Source organism: Engystomops pustulosus, chromosome 9 (assembly GCF_040894005.1).
Source record: "Engystomops pustulosus chromosome 9, aEngPut4.maternal, whole genome shotgun sequence".
Taxonomy (NCBI): domain Eukaryota; kingdom Metazoa; phylum Chordata; class Amphibia; order Anura; family Leptodactylidae; genus Engystomops; species Engystomops pustulosus.
The window spans coordinates 37,085,997-37,101,718 of record NC_092419.1 but is presented as its reverse complement, the minus strand read 5'-3'; the positions used below and the strand labels follow the sequence as shown (position 1 = coordinate 37,101,718).

General features: G+C 40.7%; 1 long non-coding RNA gene across 2 annotated transcripts in view; it reads left to right on the top strand.

The window, feature by feature from the left end:
• LOC140077294 (uncharacterized) overlaps nt 1-14,584 on the top strand; it is a 73,900-nt gene extending 59,316 nt beyond the window's left edge. For both annotated transcript variants that reach the window (XR_011849755.1, XR_011849756.1), the window contains exons 2-3: nt 13,601-13,673; nt 14,341-14,584. This is a non-coding gene — a long non-coding RNA (uncharacterized lncRNA). The remainder of the gene's footprint in view (nt 1-13,600; nt 13,674-14,340) is intronic.
• The last annotated feature ends 1,138 nt before the right edge of the window (nt 14,585-15,722 follow it).

Sequence of the window (15,722 nt, the reverse complement as noted above, 5' to 3'; positions counted from 1 at the left end):
GGGAGCACTGTGAGGTGCCTACTGGGGAGCACTGTGAGATAGCTACTGGGGAGCACTGTGAGGTGGTTACTGGGGAGCACTGTGAGATAGCTACTGGTGAGCACTGTGTCATGGCTACTGGGGAGCACTGTGAGATGGCTATTGGGGAGCACTGCAAGATGGCTATTGGGGAGCACTGTGAGATGGTTACTGGGAAGTACAATGAGATTGCTACTGGGAAGCACTGTGGGGTGGCTACTGGGGAGCATTGTGAGGTGGCTACTGGGGAGCACTGTGAGGTGGCACTTGGAAGCACTGTAAGGTGGCTACTGGGGAGCACTGTGAGGTGGCTACTGGGGAGCACCGTGAGGTCGCTACTGGCAAGCACCGTAAAATGGCTACTGGGGAGCACTTTGATATTGCTACTGGGGAGCACAGTGAGATGGCTACTGGGGAGCACTGTGAGGTGGCTATTGGGGTGCACTGTGAGATGGCTATTGGGGTGCACTGTGAGATGGCTACTGGGGAGCACTGTGAGGTGGCTACTGGGGAGCACTATGCAATAGCTACTGGTGAGCACTGTGTGATGGCTACTGGGGAGCACTGGGAGAGGGCTATTGGGGAGCACTGCAGGATGGCTATTGGGGAGCACTGTGAGATGGTTACTGGGAAGTACAATGAGATTGCTACTGGGGAGCACTGTGATGTGGCTACTGGGAAGCACTGTGAGGTAGCTACTGGGAAGCACTGTGACGTGGCTACTGGGGAGCACTGTGAGTTGGCACTGGGAAGCACTGTGAGGTGGCTACTGGGGAGCACTGTGAGGTGGCTACTGGGGAGCACTGTGAGTTGGCTACTGGGGAGCACTGTGAGTTGGCACTGGGAAGCACTGTGAGGTGGCTACTGGGGAGCACTGTGAGGTCGCTACTGGCGAGCACCGTAATATGGTTACTGGGGAGCACTTTGATATGGCTACTGGGGAGCACAGTGAGGTGGCTACTGGGGAGCACTGTGAGGTGGCTACTGGGGAGCACTGTGAGGTGCCTACTGGGGAGCACTGTGAGATAGCTACTGGGGAGCACTGTGAGGTGGTTACTGGGGAGCACTGTGAGATAGCTACTGGTGAGCACTGTGTCATGGCTACTGGGGAGCACTGTGAGATGGCTATTGGGGAGCACTGCAAGATGGCTATTGGGGAGCACTGTGAGATGGTTACTGGGAAGTACAATGAGATTGCTACTGGGAAGCACTGTGGGGTGGCTACTGGGGAGCATTGTGAGGTGGCTACTGGGGAGCACTGTGAGGTGGCACTTGGAAGCACTGTAAGGTGGCTACTGGGGAGCACTGTGAGGTGGCTACTGGGGAGCACCGTGAGGTCGCTACTGGCAAGCACCGTAAAATGGCTACTGGGGAGCACTTTGATATTGCTACTGGGGAGCACAGTGAGATGGCTACTGGGGAGCACTGTGAGGTGGCTATTGGGGTGCACTGTGAGATGGCTATTGGGGAGCACTGTGAGGTCTCTACTGGGAAGCACTGAGAGGTTGCTACTGGCGAGCATCGTAATATGGCTACTGGGGAGCACTTTGATATTGCTACTGGGGAGCACAGTGAGGTGGCTACTGGGGAGCACTGTGAGGTGGCTACTAGGGAGCACTGTGAGGTGGCTACTGGGGAGCACTGTGAGGTGGTTACTGGGGAGCACTATGAGATGGCTACTGGTGACCACTGTGTGATGGCTACTGGGGAGCACTTTGATATTGCTACTGGGGAGCACAGTGAGGTGGCTACTGGGGAGCACTGTGAGGTGGCTACTAGGGAGCACTGTGAGATGGCTATTGGGGTGCACTGTGAGATGGCTATTGGGGTGCACTGTGAGATGGCTATTGGGGAGCACAGTGACTTGTGTAAGAGATTTTTATCTGGGGCTCAAACCCGCATACAGTTGCAAGGTGACATTCAAATTAAACCGTTTATAGCCAAAAATGGCTCCAGTACCGGGACGAGAGCACACATTAAGACACACCAGTCTCTTAGAAAATGCAGAATTGCAATGCAATGCATATATAAAACACATAAAAACAGCTTCATAGGGGCGTGAAAGATGAATTTTACATATTACTACACAGAGCTCTGTCTCCAGGGAGACAGAATGTTTTTACTAAAAGTCCTTGTGTTAGCTTTGTATAAGTCACAACATGGCCATCAAACAGAGAAGCTGCAGGAAAGATAAGGTAGCAGTGGCAAAGACACAGTAACTTCTAAACAGTTCACACAAAATGCAATTGGAATCATGACATAGCTGGACAGTGGTCAGCATGCCCCCGGCTAAGACTAAAATGGCATCCACTTGTCCAAAATGGCACCTGTAGAAGAATATATCTCTTACACTTGGCTTCTGGAGAGCATTGTGTGGTGGCTACTTGGGAGCATTATGAGGTGGCTACTGGGGAACACAGTCATATGGCTACTGGGGAGAACAGTGAGGTGGCTATTGGGGAGCATTGTGAGATGACAACTGGGGAGCACTATGAGGTAGCTACTGGGGAGCACTATGAGGTGGCTACTGGGGAGCACTGTGAGATGGCTACTGGGAAGCACTATGAGGTGGCTACTGTTGAGCACTGTGAGGTGGCTTACGGGGGGCACTGTGAGATGGCTACTGGGGAGCACTATGAGATGGCTACTGGGGAGCACTGTGAGGTGGCTACCGGGGAGCACTGTGAGATGGCTACACATTATACACATTATTGTAATAGTGATACTGTACAAATGTAACAAATAAACATCTCACTTAACTCTTAAGGGGTATCTACATTTATACAGTAATAGAGCAGCATTTGGCCCCTTTGAAGCAACCACAAGGTGATTGTGGCCCCCAGTGACACCCTTGACTCAGGGCTGCTTTTTGTAAGAATATAGAGCCAGTATATTATGCTGCATCATGTTAGATGTGAGATGAAGCATGAATAATTGGGTAATGAGCAGGAGCACTACATTAATAAGGCTCCCGCTGAGCTCTGTATTGATTTCTTGTCATTGTGCATTGGGAATATTTGGTGACACAATTCATTTTTCATCCGATGCTGCACCAGGACTAATGTCAAGCAAAGTTTGTCTGCTTCAAAAATTTCCTTTGAGGAGTCATTGCATGGTAAATGACACTGGATATTAGTAATAACATCATAATTTTAACATTTTCACCCCTAATATTTTTATATGTCTAATTAATAGGGAAAATAGATTTTTAACCAGAAGCGTCAAATGGAAAACTCAAACCGGACTCCTGATAGATAGTGATGAGTGGAACCGTGAAAATTCAAATTTGAAATATCTGTTTAGGACCGCCCACTAATACCACCCACGATGGATTCATGTCATCGGTGAGCGTCAATCCTCCCCAAAATGATGGTGCCCTATACCGCTGACATGTTCACTGTTTAGACTCCAGTGGCATTTAAATGACTTGACCACTCACACGCTAGCACTAACATGCTGGCCGCACTGCACACCCTCAATTTGGGGAGGGTGGTCATTCCCATTGATCGTCATTGAGAGTGATGGTATTCTGAATAATGGTGGTGCTGAGCGATGCTGGCAGGTTAGAGTTGATGTGTGCAGTCACGGGCGAAAATGGCACAGAAGTGGGGGGGGAGGGGTGAGCGGAACCAGCCCTTGGAACTTTTAACGGTACAGACCTGAACCTTGCATTTTGGTTCAGTTCAACAGTAGAATTAAACTTAACTAAATAATAAAAAATAGACTCCGCCCCATAACTTTGCAATGGTTTATCAATATATTTATACAGGTATTTTCAATTACCGAAGAATTTTTAATTTAATTGAATGCAAAATTTGCATATGTAAACCTCTATTGCAACCTTTTTCCAAATTGTTGGATAACGTAAGGGGGGCTTTAGTTTTAAAATGGTAGTGGTGATAAGACGCTTGCATTTCCCACCATTCACAATTTCTTCTTATTATAAACAAATCGAAAATTTAGGTCCCCTCACGGGAGTCAGTAACGGAACATGAGGGAGTCAGTTTTAATTTGCGCCTATGATTTCGTATCACTTCAGCTCCTGATAAGAAAAACTGGTCAGTGACCTCTAGTAAGAAGCTTACCTATAAAAGAAAGGAGATCAGTGTGAAGGGTTAATCATTTATAAATGGGTGGGATTAAATGATTAATTAGAGCTTAGTTAAAGTCTTTTGGGTTCATTGCTCAAAAAGACATAGGATTTTCTCCACAGAGAAACTAAGAGCTTGGGGTAAAATTAATTGGACTATTCGGTTCTTATAATAAAGAATTCTTTTACATGGGGAATGATACAAAATACACAAATATATATTGGACAATTTATGAAATAAACAATCATAAAAAGTAATTATTTCTATTACTTAAATCCATATATTATGTTTTGGTTAGCAGCAAGATCAAATATACAGATTATAGAGATTTTGTCATTTCCATTGTCCTCTTAAAGGGGTTTTCCCATTTCAGCAACTAAATGTTATTGTTTGTATAATGAAAAGTTATCCAATTTTCCATTATACTTTCTGCATAAATTCTTCACAGTTTTCTAGATCTCTGCTTGCTCTCCTGCTATAGAAAGCTTCATTGCTTACTACCAGTGGACCAAAATCTGACCATGGTCACACAGGTGCACGGCTCGTTATATCACACAGCTCTGATTACTCTCTATGATACTAACAAGCAGTGCACCTGTGTGACCATGGTCAGATTTCTGTCCCCTGGAAGTAAACAATGAAGCTTTCTATAGAAGGACAGCAAGCAGAGATCTAGAAAAATGTGAAGAATAGATACAGAAAGTATATTGGAAAATTGTATAACTTTTCCTTATACAAACAATAAGATTAATTTACTGAAGTGGAAATACCCCTTTAAGGGCAACTTGCATTATTCAATAGGGATGAGTGGACAGAACATTGCAGGTCCTAGGACTTAAGGATCCTAGGACTGGCCATGATTAGTGCTGGCACCGATTATGTGTGTTAACCCTTTAAATGCCGCTGGTGGTGTTTAAATGCTGATGCACCGGTGGGTGTTGTTAGTGGTCAGTTTGGGTTTTGTTCAGGTTTGAGTGCCCAAACCGAACCTTTTTTCAAGGTTTGGCTGAACCCGTTAAGCCCTATTGGGTCCGCTCCTCCCTAATAATTAACATATATTTTTTCCCATTTTTATTCTTTAACATTATAGGTTTAGGAGTCTAGCGGGTGGTTCTACTCAGTTACCCATGGGTACATTGGTATGCATAATCATACATTAATTTCAATCATAAGATTGCCCACTGTCTAAAAAGAGCAAGGATTAACAAGAATTCAATACACGTTATACTGAATCTTTTAGCAAAAAAACCCAAAACCCACATGATCTGCATCTTCTACTCTATAACAGGCTGCTTAATATCAGATTGAGGGGTGGGGGGTTATATCCAGAGACTTTGTGCAGGACAGGCCACGCAAATAACAGAGAGTGCCAATATCTCAAATCCAGTAAAGCCCCATAGACTTCTAAAAGTACAGAGTTTTCTAAGAGTTTTTCTCCAATTGCCTTTAACCCCTTAACGACCAGGCCCTTTTTCGTTTATGAGTTTTCAGTTTTCACTCCCCACCTTCAAAAATGTATAACTTTTTTATTTTACCATGTACAATGCTGTATGAGGGCTTGTTTTTTGAGTAAAAAAAAATTGCAATTCATATTGACGGTATTTAATATTCCATGCCATAAACCTCTTGTAAAAAAAAAATCTTCATTTTTCTATCTTGTGGTGCTAATAACTTTTTAAAATATTAGTTTGCAGAGCGATCAAAGGCGACGGCGATCAAAGAGTTAGCACGAAATTGGTGCTAGCACTGATCGCAGGTGTTAGCGGCGGTGTTTGCTACATTGTGCAGCAAATACCCGGTGAGTGTGAAGAGGGCTCATACCATGAGTTCTCTTTATACCCCCCCCCCCTCCTCTACAGAACGTTCAGGAATGTCCAAATGCAGTAAGGGGTTAATGGGCTGGAGACTCTACACTCTATGGGCACGTTACCCAAATAATAAAAAGGGGAAATATCTCTGTAGTAAGGCATCTGATTGTGTCCTGACCCAAAATTGGAGGAAATAGGAAAACGGGCAAGCATCTGTGAGTACCAAATTGTGACACTCTTCAAAACTTGTAAGCAGTTGTAAAAAAGTTATATGGATATTGATATCATAGTTACCTAAGTTTAAAAATTTCAAGTCTATCAAAATAAACCTCAGATTGGTGCAGATCTAACACCCAGAACCCCCATAGATCAGCTACTTCCAGGAGCTGATAAAGAATAGAGATGAGTGGACCCTAACCACAGTTCAATAAGCATAATTTTAAGTGGGACAGGGGGGCCCCATTCAGAAGTATGCTGTGGGGTCCTCCGTCTTCTAGTTAAGCCCCTGCTTTTTAAGAAAGAATATGTGACAGGACATCATGGGTTATGGCTTACAGGTGGGGTTGAGCATTCAGGTTCAGATACTGGAACCAAACTTTCAGGTTGGGTTCTGACAAACTCAGCAAACCTCAATGGGTCCGCTCATCCCAAATGGAGAATAAAGGACAAAGCAGATGGCTTCCTTCTCAGAGTAGTAGCTCAACTTATATTAATATGGAAGCTGCAGTACCCGGGAGTGACCACTACTTTGAGAATGGAGCTGTTTAATTCCTGCTTTTTATCTGTATCTGATGCTACGAACGAACAGCTGATGTGTGGGGGTGCTGGTTAATCGAACCCCACTAATCTGATGTGGATGACCTAATTTTAGCTCTGAAATCCATTTAAATTCCTGTTAACGAATGTTTTTTTAACTTAAACGTTGCAGCACCTTATTTCTCTAAATTATGTAATTCTGCAAAACCCCTCTATCTCTATCTTTTCTGCAAATGATCCTCATGGGTAGAATAATATCTTTAAAAACATTAACTATTTTCCTTTTTCCTTTTTATCAAGAATCCAATGGAAGAACGTTGAAATCCTAGCCCGTCCCTCATATTTAAAAATTACTTATGGATTATTACATCGAGAAAATTTGAAACTGAAATCAATGGCAATAACTCAAGGCGCGTCCGTGCCGCCAAGCTATTAATTTTCAATGTATCATTTGTAGAGCATTACGTTTTCTCTTCATCATTAATTGGACAATGTTAGATGACACGAGCGAAGGGAAAAAAAAAAAAAAATGATCTCCAGCTTTACCTGTCTAGAAAATGGAGCTATCATTAGCGGGAAGAAGTAGGTGATCATGACTTACCTATTTTTCATAAATTACACTAAATAACTATAATGGTACAATTTAGTAGTCCAAAGTTCATTTTTTATCCGCAGGCCATCCATAGTTAACAGTTTAGAGTAAGGAATCCTGCCGAGAAAATAGTGGCCTAATCAGATGCCATAAATTCTGGCTGATCAGAGAAGCCCCATTTCCTTTCAGCATGAAGATCTAATGAACTAGTCTTCTATAGGGGGATGCACAACTTTTGTCCCCCGCATTGATTATTCAGGATGGCTGCACCGACTTCCAAACTGATAGAGCGCCGTACGCTGTGCAGACTAATCCGGCCGGATTTTGGTATGCATGCTGAGTTTTCCCAAGGTCTCACCACTAAATCTCCATATGAGGGTCTCTAATCACTTCATATTATAATCCTGGGAAAAGCATAAACTTAAAAAATATAGGAATTTGGGGGAAGAAAATTGGAACACATTGTTACTTATACATTGTCTTGAAATTAAGCAGAGTCATATAAACGTTCTATGGTGTTGTGGCTGCTGTTATAAACGACACTAATATATGAACATATATATTCTATGATGTATAGCAGGTTATTTTGTATAAACAGATTGTAGCTGCTGCAGAAACTCTTTTATAAGGGTAAAAGCGGCAATACACATTAGAGAAAGCAGTTTTATGAGACCGAGTTCTTAGTTTATGTGCAGATTTGATTGTTGAATTAATACCATCCCTGATGAAGAACCTCTTTTTTTATTTAAAGGGAATGTGTCCCTTTGCATAGTATAAGCTGAATGCCCTGGAGAGCTGTTTGCTGCTTCTCAAAGTGCTTTATTGGGGTAAACTCACACTGCTGTTCTCTTAGCCCTTTGCATTAGATTCATTCACTTGTCTTTTCTTTTGGTGACTGCAGTATTTTTCAATTAGGAGTAGCTTGTACAACTTTTACTGAAAAGAAAGGGGAGGAGCAGTAGGACAGCTAAAAGCAGAGAGTTAAAGGGGTTCTCCTGAGGTTAATAAACATGGCTGCTCTTTTTCCAAAAACAGCGCCACACCTAACCGTGGTTAGTGCTGGTATTGCAGCTCAGCTGTATAGAAACAAATGGAGCTTAGTTGCAATACCAAACACTACCCATGGTCAGGTGTGGCGCTGTTTTTTAAAAGAAAACAGCCCTGTTTTTGAACCTCGGGAGAACCCCTTTAAGAACACAGTAGTGTGAGGAGACACCCCTTAGGAATTCATATCCATTTACTAAAGTTTTGCTACTTCAATAATACACAAAGGTATGATTAACTGCAGGGTGATAACTAGGAGAGGTAGGGCCGCATATCAGACTTCTGAATGGGGCCCCCTACTCTCTCATATAGATATTTGTATACACTTATGCGCACACATTTATACACAGATATATACATTTATTCACTTAAAAAGATCAATTCCAGTAGCGGTACACTGTGGACATACACTTTATACTGTACAATGTGCAGCATGATATGTATATAATGGTGGATATTCTCCATTCTTTAAAGTGTCAGGTCAGATTTCGGGGCCCCCTGACACTATGGGCCCCATAGCAATTACTATAACTGCGACTACTGTAGTTACTCCCCTGGTTAAATGACTTGCCATAGCTTTCACTTTAGTGTAAAATGTTGACAGATAACTTACATTTTAGTCAAATCTTTTGACAGATTCCTTTTAGAGAGGAGTATTCTGCATCACAAATGGTTGGCAAGATGGCAGGTTCCCTTTATACTATTGATCCCTGCAGTTGGAAGCTCCACTTATCTCTCTATCACATTGTCATGTTCTGACAAACTAGAAGGGGGGGGGGGGGGGTCATCATTGTTTTATTTTCATTTTTAATATCTGATTTATTTTTTAAAAGCTTGAGGATGATTTTTAATATTTAAATCAACTTTATATAATATATAATAGAATTCTTCCTTTAATCTGTACATCAGTGAAACATTTGAACACCCTCCCCTATATACATTACCCTCCCCAAGGCATTACAAAAACCCTAAGAGGATTGATGAGATTTCAAAAAAGTATGTAATTTTCTACTCTGAAAACTGTAGCAACTTAATTCACAAATTGTGTCCCAAAATAATAACAACATTAATAATAATTATTAATATTATTCTAATAATGATTTAAATTAATGATACTAGAAATACCAGTAATAATAACATTAATAATAATAATAATAATAATAATAATAATAATAATAATAATAATGATAATAATAATAATAATAATAATAATAATTATCATTATTATCATTATTATTATTATTATTATTATTATTACTGTGGAATCATGGATTACAAAAATTGCAACTTTGTTTACAAGGAACATTTCATACTACAAGCATTATGTGAGACCCCCAACTATACTGTACTGTACCCTCCCCTCTCTCATAAAACTGATGAAGTAGAAGAAATAGAGGGATTACATTTGTTACTACACATGACTAAATATTTTTGGGGTGTAATCCAAGGTATTCAGTCATTGTGGAACTAATTATCTTGTCTTCAATGATTTCCAATGGGAAAATTTGCTTTGATATCTACAAATTTGGATTACAAGTATGTTCCAGGAATGAATTATACTTGTAATCCAAGGTTGCACTGTATTATTGTTATCAAATATTATTATTTTGAAGTGAACATGACAAAGCTGCCATACCAAGCACATCCTATAAACAAAAGTGGCGCTGTTTTTAGGATAACAACATAAAAATGAAAAAAAAACAGTATAATAATATCAGAAGTAAAACTCATTTATTATTTTATGATTAGTTAGCTGTGTGTCCATGCAGGAGATTTAATTCTGTATGCTTCAAGTACAGCTTTCTAGTACTGTGATACTATATGTTGATTAGCATTTGTTGAGTATTATTTTTTTTTTTACATTATATGTACAATATTTTTATAATTTATTTCATATATTGTATATATATATAAAAAAATGAATAGAAGGCATTGTCCTAGAAAGTAGCAGAGGCCACTGGATATTGTGATATCAGTTTAGCCTCACACAAGCAATAAGCCGGAGTCCACAATACCAGACAATCACAGCACTTACAGGCTCTCAACTACATAATGGAGAAGAATGTTGACCTGATCTCTTAAGGAAGTCTCCTACTACTTTACAGTTGTGATGACCACCAAGGTTTGCAATCAGATTGTAATCATTGAGCCCTCAGAAAGTACTCAAAGACCATATTCCAGGAGGTGGAGATTCGGTGAAAAAATAAAACAACTACTACATTCTATCTCGCAATAAAAAAGAACTTACTGTCGTGAGTTTATATACTGATGTAGCGGGGCTCAATGCATGTGATGTAGACAAGTTGTGTTTGTCACTCGCACAACTTTACACAATCTACATTGTCACGATTCAATGATAAAACAGCAATCAAAAGTCAATGGACGTCATTTTTAAAGATTTTTGTTTAGCATTAAATGTTCAAAAAGTTGCTCCTGTGCGTGTGAAAAGAGTCCTTATCCATCTCTTACTTTGACCTTAATGTTAGAGAGAAGTTAAAAAAAAAAAAAAAAACTCCATAAAGTACAGCTGCCCCCACCAATCTTCCGCTCAGGGCTGGATCAATGCAGAAAAATGCCCTTTGATGGACTTTCTGGCCCTGTGATCTCCCAGCCCTAGGGGTTTAAAGGATGAGCATATCAATTCGGGACCACTGAACTGCATTTCCATTGCATAAGGACCCCTCCTCCTGGCTTTGTGCGGACAAACACGAGCCCTCCCACTTTTGTCACTCTTCTTTCATGCTTTATTTAGCAAACACAAAACAAGCTTTGTTTGTTGCTGGGTCGATTCTAAACTTTGCATAAAACAGTTTAAAGTGTTGTTAAGCTGCGTGTACCTGCGAGCATCTCCAGGTTTCTAACTGGATGTAAAATCTGCTGCGTTCCTAATAGTTTTTCTATTACGTAAACTAATAAGCGTAAATATTTTTTTGTTTCTTTTGATGGGCTTTAGAAAAAAAAAAAACTATAAATAATGAGACCGTTCTTCAACTTTTAGGAAAAACAATCCTTATGGGATAAGTGTTAGAAGAATGACCAAAAATCTGTGTCAATATGTGACCAAGGTGTGTGGAGCAGCAGCAAGAATTCATATTCAGTTTTTTTTGTTGAAAAATTGGCTTGCAAGAATTTTCTAAATAATTTTTATTTGCAGAGTATTTTTTTTTTTACTTAACATTCTTATAATTGATGGCATGACCCAAAGCCTCATGAAAACATGCTTTCCATGAACAATTCAGAAATGGAGCCCTATATTTTGGCTCTTAACTTTATCTGAAGTGCCCAATATTTTATTCTACTTCTCATCCGTTGTAAATGCAAAGTGAGAATTAATGACAAGAAAAAAAACTCTATGGGGCAGATTTATCAAGTGTCTGAAAGTCAGAATATTTCCAGTTACCCCAACCAATCACATTTCAGCTTTCATTTTACCAGTGCTCATGAATATTTTAAAGGGGAGCTGTGATTGGTTGCTATGGGCAACTAGAAATATTCTGACTTTCAGACACTTGATAAATCTGCCCCTGTGTGGGGGATTTATCATGAGCAGTGATGAGAAAACCTGAACTTTAATGTTTTGTCTGTAACATACATTGCAAGTTTGGTTCCTTCGAACCCGGACTTCAATTAGAAGTTTAGATCCAGGTTCGGTTGTGCTCACCCCCTCTGCGATCGATACTGGCCGAACCCTGTATTTAACGGTTCTGCTCATCACTGATCATGAATGGGCGCATCATAAACTAGTCATGACTTTCCTCTGCCCGTGCATGATGCGCTAGATATACTAAAAGCTTATGGCTGTCCTGTCTGGTGTAGAATTGGGCTATAACCTGGCGCAGATTTTAGTAAATGCCCCACTTGCCTCTCCCTGTCACATTATCTTGGTGAACTAGAAATCTGGCATATAACATTTTCTAAATTTTGTTTCATGTTCATCCAACTGTTTTGTAGAATATAGGTCAGCAAGTGCTGTTGTATTGTCATATTTGGCCCAGTAGCACCAAAATGCCAACATGAGACCCTCCATGGGTAATGCGCTTATAGCCATGAGCTGCCTTCTGGCCAAATAGACTGAACGGTACAATAGCAAAGTGTGTTCTTTAGTTCAATGAGAAAATGTTATTTTTAAAGGTGTTTTTTGATCACATCAATATATACAAAACCACTTATCAGGAGATGAGAGGCCTAAACAAAACCGAGTTCATCATTAGACTATCTCTTCCAGTTCCATTAAGAATAAATGTGGAAGATGTGCTGGTGCGACCAGCGACTAAATTCATTTTGGGTTGCAGGAGACCTCCTTTCCAATTATCAGTACGGTTCCCAGTGGTGGGACCCTACTTATTAGTAAGCTATTCCCTAATCTGTGACTAGCATATCCTCTTAAAACGGTTTATCCAGGTGACATATTGGGAAAATGTATCATTGTGCTTGCATCGTTTTTGTCTTTACAATATCTAAATTGTCGAATCTGTTGATTTGTTCCAGATTTCGCAGCTTTTATTCTGGAATGAGGCAACCCAATCCATTTTTCACTTCAGATTCATCATGGGATTCCAAATGTGGTAGACAGATATACACTATGTGACTTTTCAAAAAGTTGCCAATTCAGACGCAAATTGACTCCAGCCCCTTAGTGTCACAACTCACAAAAAGTTGAAAATTTGCCAAAATGAAAGCACATTTCTCCAGATTGGTCTAAGCCACAATAATAGATCTGACTTATAAAATGCAGGAGAAGATCTCCACTGACACTCTAAGCGCGTTATTTATCTTAGGGTTTTCTTTTTTTTCCTCTTGTAGTACTTTTTTGGCGCATTTGCACATTGCACCTGACGTATCTTTAAAATCTGGTCACATATAATAAAAGATCATTATTTTGGTGCAAATTTTTGTAAAGTGTTGTAACTTTGGCGCAAATAAACTCCGTGTCCTGACCAGGAGTAGGCAAAAGTTTTGAAGGATGTTGCAAAAGAATTTGACTTTTATGCAAGTTTTTAGAAAAAAAAATCCGCAAAAAATCAACATATGTACATGCCTGATATATCACCCTCTAAAAAAAATTAAACAAGTCCAAAACCCTGAAAAAGCAAAAAAGACACACTAAAATTTCCTAAGTATCAATAAATGAGCCCCACAAGTGGAGTAAGATAAATCTTTGCCATTGACTTTGATGTTTTGACGCCTTTCTTTGTGAATTTCTTCATCCAAGATCAAAAATCCAAGATATGACAGCAAAATGGTATGTTAAAAGAGTTGTCTAGTCACAAAAAGTTATCCCCTTTCCACAGGATCGGGGGCGGTTTGAGTGATGGATCATGTACTCCTGTTGCCAGGGCCGGCGCCAGCACTGGGAATACCTGGGTAGGTGCTTGGGCCCAGAGCTCTTGGGGGGGGGGGGGGGGTCCACATAAGGCAATACATAAGGAATCCATGGGGGTGAGGGGGGCTCTGCATAAAATAGCCATGAGGGGTCTGTTTGGTATGATAAACTAGGTAATATTTCAGGGAACAAGTGACTATTTTAGTTTCTACATTTTTAATGCCACCATGTGAGTTCACTGCAAAGGGGCCCACTGAAGCTCTGCTGCCCAGGGGCCTACTGAAACCTGGAGACGACCCTGCCTGTTGCACCCAAAAAGAATGGAGCGCCCAGTCAGGCATGCACACTGCTGCTCTATTCACAGAGATAGCAGAGTATTGCCATTGTCAGTTCCATAGACAATGTACCATGCATCTGCAACTGGACATTCCATTCTTTTGGGGTACAACCGACCCCCATTCTCATGGCCCCATCACTCAAACTCCCACAAATCATTAAATTAGCACCTATTGTGAGGATAGGCACTAAATTGTAGGTGGCTGTACATTTACTAGTTATTTACTACAAATGAAGAATTGCATATACATTCACAGCTGGTTTCATTCTATACAGAAATCTGATGAGAATATGTCTGGACTTTTGTTACATTCTTTTACAAACTTTGTTTGAATTATCTGTTGTAACAACTTGTCTTTCTTTTCATTTCAGGTTTGTTACTTGTGTGAACCGTTGGAAAGAGTTTGTGGATTTGGTGAATCTTGTGGCATCTGCCACTACCTCAGGACATAACACGATATACAAAAGAATGGAACATTTAAGATTTCATATGAAATTGTTTCTGTAATCAATAAAGTAAATGAGTATCATAAATATATCTAATTTTGAATAATGAACTCAGAATAATGGAACATGTAAGAAGCTCAGTTAAAGGGGGTTTGCCATGAAAGATAATTTTTAACCCCCTTACTTTACAGTTTTACTCAGTTTTATTGCTGTTTTAGCTCCTATTACTCAGTGATGGTCAATGTGAAATTCCAGCATGTGGGCGGGTACTCTCTAAGCAGACACCTCATGATTCCTCTAGTGCTATGAGATTGTGAGCTGTGTGCTGACAATGTGCTTAGATTATCAGGGTACAATTTTATCTACACTTTTATTTAGCTTTTGAACACTACTATTATTTGACACATAGAAAAAGAGGAACATGTTGGTAAAATTTAGCAATTATGGGGAAGCCACGAAGAAAATTTGTTGATCAAATGATAAACAAGGAAATTGGTTTCCAGTGATACCAAATGAGGTAATCCAACGCTGTGAAGACATTAAAGTAATAGTAAGACCATTGTAAATCAAAGGTTACAATATACTAAAAAAAAAATCCTTCAGGTTCAATCTGGGGATAGTCAGAAAGTGGTGCTGAGTCGAGTTACATGACTTGTATTGTATTCATCAAAGGGGTTATCCGGGTTTTAAAAATAACTAAGGGCCGGACTGGGGAGGGCTATTTAAAAATAATAAACATGTACTTACCTCGTCTGGCGCTGCCGATGTCCCGCGCCGCGGCCAGTCTTCTCTGTGCACCGGTTGGCCGGAAGCTCCCACCCGACACCATCTTACGACGCTGAGAGATAGGGACGGATAGGAGGAGCCGGCCACATCCCATACTGGAAGCTCCTTGTGCGCGGCTTCCGTGCCCCTGTAAACAAACAGGGCACAGATCTAAGGGACTGTGGCGCGGCACATCGGCGGGGCTGGAGGAGGTAAGTACATGTTTATTATGTTTAAATAGCCCTCCCAGCCCGGCCATAAGAAATTTTTAAAACCCGGATAACCCCTTTAAGTGTATGATGGAAACAAAATATAAACCTAGACCATCTCAAAGGAATCTCAAAAAGTTTCATGTGCCAAGAGCTAATGTCATGGCCTAGACAAAGGAGTCCCCTCATCTTACCCTTCTGTCTATTGGTCTATGGGGGAATTACTCACTCACTTGGTGTACCTGTACTTAATGTAAGCCCCACCCCTCTGGCTTCTTGATATATCCGCTAGCTGGCATGCGGCCGGGCAATTCTACACCAAGTTCAACCTGG